At 39.7% G+C, this 7,662-nt stretch overlaps 1 pseudogene; it reads right to left on the bottom strand.

Annotated features, from left to right (window-relative positions):
* Nucleotides 1-66: 66 nt before the first annotated feature.
* Nucleotides 67-2,466, bottom strand: LOC116092424 (annotated as a pseudogene).
* Nucleotides 2,467-7,662: the final 5,196 nt, after the last annotated feature.

The raw sequence follows: 7,662 nt of genomic DNA, 5'->3' as shown, positions 1-7,662 counted from the left end.
GAAATGTAGAGTTTTTAAGAATCAAATTACCGTTTGCTTGGCTTTTGTTGCTAAGCATAAATATTTTTGGTCTTCTAAAAATGTTTCTCTAATGTATACATTAGTAATTTTGAATACCTCATACTGACTATTATCCCAGTGTGGAGACTGGGTGGGTTAAGAGTGGGTCCATACCCACTGGAGACGAAGTGTTCCCCTGCACTTTCCCATGGAACAAGTGTATACACAGTTCTCATTTTCCTTTCTCCTGCCGGACGAACACATGCATGTTATTAAAAATTAAGTTCAAAACACTCAAAATAATTCAGTATTAGAAACTTGATTCTACCGTAGTCTCTTTTTGGAAGTCACACTGGGCCAGCTAAATGCTCCCAACTCCACGGTTTTTGCCATTTAGGAATTTCACACTGGGTCTCAGTTACTACAACACTGGCTTCTGGCTGGCTGTGCAGGCTCAGTAAGGTCTACTCCTCGTCCTCTGACCGAGTTTGCGCCTGGATCCTGTGGTTCATTCTTTGGCAGCTTTTTAGCTATTGCTATAAATATTTCACTTACACTCATTGATGTCTTAGCCTATGTCTCCATAAATAACAAGCTGTTGCCATCTGCATAGGACTGTGCTTCCTGGAAGTCAACGGTTCTTTTATTTGCTAAGTCAGCTTTGTTTCCTGACAAAGCTATCACAATATCAGGACTTGCTTGCCTTTGAAGTTCTTTAACCCAGTTTTTTGCTCTCGTAAAGGATTCCTCATTTGTGATATCATACACAACTATGGCTGCGTGTGCTTCGCGGTAGTACATTGGCGCTAGGCTGTGATACGATTCTTGGCCATATTTCAAATTTTACTGTTGTTGTGTCATCAAGACATTCAGTTTGGGTTAGAAAGGCAGCCCCAATGGTACTCTCTTGAAATTCATGAAATTGGCCTTTCACAAAGCGAAGCACCAGGCTTGATTTGCCAGCAGCAGACTCTCCTAGAAGGACCAGTTTGAACTGGCATATTTTATTTCCAGTATTTGGCCCGTTGGGTTTTGTTGCTCCTCGATTAGCCATGTCCAAATTTTAAAGAAGTCTCTAATTTCAGATTCCTAAATGAACTTCCAGGATACAAGGCATCAATTTTGTTTTCTTTCTGGAGAAAATAACTAGGGCCCGGCTCCCGGCAGCGAGGCCACGCACGGCCTGCCCGGAGATCTGATGCGCCTCAGCGGCAGCGGTCTTGCCTTCTCGCTCCTTCTCACACTTATTGCCTTCTTTATCTTGACCCTAGATGAAAAATAGATATCACACTCCCTCCCTTAGGGATCATTGCAGAAGTGGAGTTAGGGAGGTTTTAAAAGCCAATCTGATAGATGACTGCAACAAAGCAGTGTTTTCAGGATATGGAGGGGATGTTGTATGTATTGACTCACAGCAGCTGTGACTGCATGCATAAGATCAGTACAAGATCAAGCCAGCATGGGTGAAGGCAGAGTTCATAAAGTCCCACCCAACCTGAAAACACACTGGTAATTGATGGCTGCTCAGGGAAACAGAGTCAGTTTTGCACCCACTGACACCACTAAGTAGACTCAATGTAATTTTTTTAAAGGAGGATTAGAAGTTCAAGATCTTTCTCAGTTACATAGTGAGTTCAAACCAGCCAAAGCTATATGAGATCCTGTGTCAAAAACCAAGAAATCCACCTTATAAATGTGTTCATTAACATTCAGAGGCAACTACCACTATCAGCCCTAGTCAGAGAATCCTCTATTTTCCAGTGAACTGCAAGGAAAACAGAGTGTTAAGGCTTTGCTCTGTGCTAGAAGTGTGAGCTGAATGTTCAGCCCTAAACAAGACACATAAACTATACCATGGCTCAGAAGAAGGAGTAGAAAATTGTTAAGCAGTGGAAGATAGGGAGAAGGGCTGTGAAATGCCATCTTTTGGACTGACACAGCCATTATAATCAACTTTCAACAACCTGTATGACGATACTGAGTCTGTACAAAATGGGCCCATCAACAGCCAGGCAAGGATAAAGAGGGAGGGGGGTCCTTATTCCTCACTGCTAAACTAACTATATCCTAGAGATAAATTTAGGGAAACGGATTCATTGCTTTCAGTTGCATACCCACTGGTAACCATACCTGACTCCAGTGGTTCCAATCCAGTGGTCACACAGATAGTTTAACACAGCAAAACCAAGAGTCATGAATCTGGGAAATGGATGAGTAGGAATGAGAGGGGCTGAAATGAGTGGGAAGGAGATAAGAGAGAGTGTAGGGAGAAAGTAATCAAAATTTCTTATAAATATGTATAAAATTGTCAAAGAAATAATAATGATTTTAAACATAAAAAAGTGAAATTTATGGTTTTAAGATAATATGTATTTTAAATAATTATAAACAATAAAACCTCATAATCTCAAATTAAAACATGAACTTACAGGCTGAGTGTGGTGGTACATGCCTTTAATTCCAGCACTCAGGAAGCACAGGCAGGAAGATCTCTGAGAGTTGAAACCAGCCTGGTCTACATAGTGAGTTCCTTGACAACCACGACTCTGTAGAGAGACCCTGTCTCAAACAAACAAACAAACAAAAAACAAAACTGAAAATATGGACTTATGTAATAAATAAATAAAATTAGGTACATTGTCTTTAAGTAGGTGGTAATCAAATATTACTAAGAGTAAAAAGGAAGACAATTCAATGAAGAAATAGTTTGTGCCAGTGCACTTGAAGACTCTAGGTTCTAAAAATGCTCATTTACCTGAAATTGGTCTCTATGTTCAGAAAAAAAAACTTTCTTTTGTGTATATGAATAGGAAAACTAATAAATATTAGATTTTTATAAAACTCACATGTCCAGGCAAAGGAAGAATCAGTCATTGGAAAAGGAGCAAGATGTACAATTGATGTGGCCTCACTGATGCAGGTAAGTGTGTCCATGAAACCTTAGATTTATGGTACCCAAGCCATTGTAGACCATGAGAAACTGACTGTCCATATGTAGTTTAGGGAAAACTGAACTTCTTCTTTGTACCACCAACAAAAATTCACTCAAGGTATGCCTGATTTTGAAAAAAGAGGCAACATTTTATAAAGATAATTCAGGACTCTTTGTACATGATTTATATTTCATTTGCACTTTCATATGTGCAAATTGTCACAGTAACAAATGATGAGAAAAGATGCAACATTTTATGATAATTAATATATTTAAAATTATAGTTGAATTAACAAACATTTGAGAAAATACTGATTAAATGACTCTGGAAATGTGATATTTATGGGTAGACCAAAAGCCATTTGAATAAATAAATAATAAAAGAAAATTTCCTCAAAAAAATCAAAAATAAAATAAGTTTCCTAGGTCCAACAAACACTAAAGGAGAAAAATAATCTCAATTTCACACAATCTTGAAGTCAAATTTCCTTTGATTTCAAGGAAAACAGAAAGAGTGCAATATTTTTGTATTTGTAGAATACAGTAAAAATAATTTTGACAGTAAATATAACAATGGCCATATTCTGAAAAATAAAGGACAATAAGAATTCAGTGATATTCAAAGAAATAAATGAAAAATCACGAGAAAAGACATAATAAAAATTCAGCCATATATAAATCAAGGGAAATAATGTGACCAAATATGGTCTGTCACTAAGAAAAAAAAAAGAATTCTCAGGCTCAAGAATTAAGAACATGATTTGTTTTTACAAAGGATCTGAGTTTGATTACCAGCATCCACAATAGGCAGTTGACAACTGCCTGTATCTAGAGCTGCAGAAAATGCCTCTGACCTCCTCAGGTATATAGACCACATACAAATACACATACATATATAAGTAATAATAGTAATAATAATAATAATAATAATAATAATAATAATTGTAAAAGGATTCTCCAAGACTCAGAGAACAATGTGAAAGAGTGTGCAAAGAAAATTGTAAGAGCCAGAAAATAAGGAGAAGAGAAATGACATATCTTCTGGGGTAGACACAGGCATTCCAATGACAAATGCAGTAGCTGTGGATACCTACCCTGGGTCTGCACAGGGATGAGCCCGTTAACATGGTCAGAAGAAGGACTCAGGGTGACTACGCCGCACCGATAAACTATTCAGTACAGATAGATTTGGGAAGATGAAGAATCATTGCCTTCAGTTGTGTATCCAAGGCGGCCCTATCAGGCTCCAAGAAATCATTCCTGATTAAACTAGATGGGTCACAAAACAAAACCAGAAGTCATGATTCTGGGGGAAAAGATGGGGATGGTGGAAAAGTGGGGAAGTGGTTTGACAGGCATGAAAGGAAGATGAGGAGAAAGTAAGCAGAGCACAGAGAGCACGTGTGTACAGTTTTCAAATAACAAAATCAATACAAAGAACAAACATTATCTTCTACTCTATTGACAAAATAAAAGACAGAAATTACCTCAACCGCAACATGTTCAATGAAAACATGACAAAACTCTAGCCATGTTGATAATAAGTCTTTTCAGAGATTTTTATTTTTTTAAAAAGCAAATACCTAACACCCTAGCACATCATGCCTTGCCTTGTCTAAGTACTGCACATTTCCTACAACCTTCTACTACACCCTGTCCCCAGCAGGCAAACACTTGGGACCACCTAGTACATAGTGTACAAATAATCAACTTCTTAGCTATAGCCGTTATGGTGTTTCTTCGGCTTGCTTCCTCTTCAGTGTTCAAAACCTTATTGGTCATGATGCTTGTACCAGCTAGCTGTATGTAAATGTGACACAAGCTAGAGTCATTTGAAATGAGGAGACCTCAACTGAGAAAATGCTTCCATCAGATCTGGCTGTAGGATATTTTTAAAACTAGCAATTGACGGGGAAGGACCCAGCTCATATGGGTGTTACTATTACTGTGCTGGTGGCCCAAGGTTGTAGACTACGCAAGGCATGAAGAAGTCAGTGACTAGTATTCCTCCATGGCATCTTGTCTCAGGTTCCTTGCCCTATTAGAGTTCCTACTTTGGCTTTCCTTAATGTACTGTGACTTGGGATTAAACCATTTTTTTTTCAAGTTGCTTTTTGTCATGATGTTTCATCATAGGAATAATAAGCCTAATAAAGACAATGCTGGAACACAACTTACTCATTGAACATTACCTGATGCATATATTCTTCCTTGTACAAATGAAGACCGAAGTTTTATTGTTGCCTAAAAGTTCTCTTTGTCTTAGTTTGTGGCAGATGTGGGATCCTAGGGAAGCCTCCAGCAGCACAGTGAGCATCTACTGAGCAGGTGATGCTCCCACAGGGCTCATTGTGCTCAATGCTCTCTTGATGCAGTTGGAAGCCATGGGTGAGCTCTCTTCCACAGCAGGCCCCATTGATCTCCATTTGAGTACCCTTACCTTTATTGAGCATCCCCTTAGAAATGTCCCATTTAAAATTAGGTTGCATCCAATGCATAACTATGCATTGCCCAGTTATGTGGCCTTGCAAACTACAGGCTTTAATGCATTTGCTAAACCATTTATTTACCCAATAAAAGGAGCTTTTCTGTGTGTTTTTATCAGCTGCTAAAACATTCCTTTCATCATCTAGAACTTGGAGACGCACTGGAAAAGTTGATCTTAAAAGCCATAGTAAAAGAGCTATGGGTATGGCCTAGTGCCTGCTCGTAATGCTCTGGGACTGAGACCCAGAATCACAACAAAATAAAACCAAACCACTTGAATGAGATACGTTGAGTTCTCACCACTCACACTGAAGCAAAAGTTCAGGACCATAAGCCCTTAGCTCTCATCTCTCCACTCAGTGCCCCAGTGTAGAGGAATGCCAGAGTGGAGAGGTTGGAATTGGTGGGTGGGTAGGGGAACACCCTCATAGAAGCAGGGGGAGGAGGATAGGATAGGGAGTTTCCAGAGGGGGAACTGGGAAAGGGAATAACATTTGAAATGTAAATAAATAAAGTATCCAGTAAAAAAAAAAAAAAGAAGAGAAAGAAAGGAAGGAAAGAAGGAAGGAAGGAAGGAAGGAAGGAAGGAAGGAAGGAAGGAAGGAAAGGACAGATCTTTAAAAAAAGCTGCTCCCTCGTCAACATCTATTAATTTTCACGACAGAACACAAAGGAGTTAGCTAGCAGGTATAAAGCTCCTGACCTGAGCATGTTTAGGGAGAATAGCCTTTCTCTCTTGACATCAATGAAAATGAGGTGATTAAAAGAAAATGTTTCTTTCCATAGCTGTCTATATTGCAAGAATTACAACTGTTCACAAAACAATTATGAATTATCTTGCTGAAATTGTATTAGGTAACAGAATTGCCCAGGACTACAAAGAGTCAGGAAGCCCTGAGCTGAGATAGAAATCACTGGCATTTATAATGAGCACTGGCAGTTAGCTGGCATTTGAATGAGTCCCAGAGCTACCCAGAGGGCTCTTAGGGAGGTTTGACAACCACAATCAAGAGCTACCTAGGCCACAACATGCTCAGGTTAATAGCAAGATTGTGTCTCTAAATACCTCTAAACTGAAAGGCAGTTAAGACACACATACACACATGCCCACACACACGCACACACACACACACACACACACACACACACAGAGAGAGAGAGAGAGAGAGAGAGAGAGAGACTAAAATGTTAATGCTAATGCTAATACCTTTTATACGTTTTTTTAAGTATTTTTATAATTATCCCTATGATCCACCTCTTCAAGGTTCTACCACATCCTGCTCTAAGCCTGGGACAAGCAAGGCAGAACAGGTGCTGGTCTGAATATTGATCTAAAGAGCTGGGCCTAGTCCATGTCCATAAGGTCACTGTAGAGTTAAACTTGCTGCCATGGTTGGTCAATGGGTTCTAACAGGATACACTTAGCTCCTAACTACTGATGAATACGATAGACCCAGGACTCTAGTTCTGCTGGGACCAGAATAGAGCTTAGATCATGGGTAACAGCCTAAAAATTAGGGAAGATTTGTATCCCATATCACTAGGGCCAATATGGTTGGCATAGCAGGCCAGTTCCCTTTGGGATGTCTAGATTCTACGGCCAATCTTTATTCAGGGTGAGGCTAGAGTCCCAGATTGTGGGCCATCTTGGTAAAGAGGTTGGTTGTGGGATATATCCTACCTGTATTTGGGACTCACAAGGTAAATCTATTGTTGGCATTCAAAGCAGAATCTAGTCTTCTCTCACCAACACAAAGAATGTCTCTGTTTCCTGCAGTTGGATCAGGCTGATAAGAGTAACATAAACCTTTCCTTCCTGGTCAGCGTGCCTCATCGCCTCTTATTTCTCTGCTTACCCAAGGTGCTGAACTCTCACCTGATTTCTGATAGCTTATGAGTATATTTTCACAAGCTCAGTTGCTAAAATTGAGTTTTCTGTAAGTGAGTACTAACGAGTCCTCTCCCACCACCTAGCTGATGCCATGCCCAGTGATTATTTTGAGAACCACGTGGGGGGGGGGGGTGAAGGGTAGGTGCATACACGGGTACACGTGAGGGCCCTAGGATTCACATTCTCTGCAAGAGCAGTACATGCTCTTAACTACTGGACCGTATCTCCAGCCCACAAGCCAGAGAGTTTTAGTAAGCATTAAAATGTTCTCTGCTACTAGTCTTGGGAATTAAGGTTTTCAAATTCGATATTCTTAACTACTTTATGGACACCTTGACTTACTGAGAAATCA

The sequence above is a fragment of the Mastomys coucha genome, unplaced genomic scaffold, assembly GCF_008632895.1.
Source record: "Mastomys coucha isolate ucsf_1 unplaced genomic scaffold, UCSF_Mcou_1 pScaffold15, whole genome shotgun sequence".
Classification (NCBI taxonomy): domain Eukaryota; kingdom Metazoa; phylum Chordata; class Mammalia; order Rodentia; family Muridae; genus Mastomys; species Mastomys coucha.
This window is presented reverse-complemented; position numbering and strand designations above follow the sequence as displayed.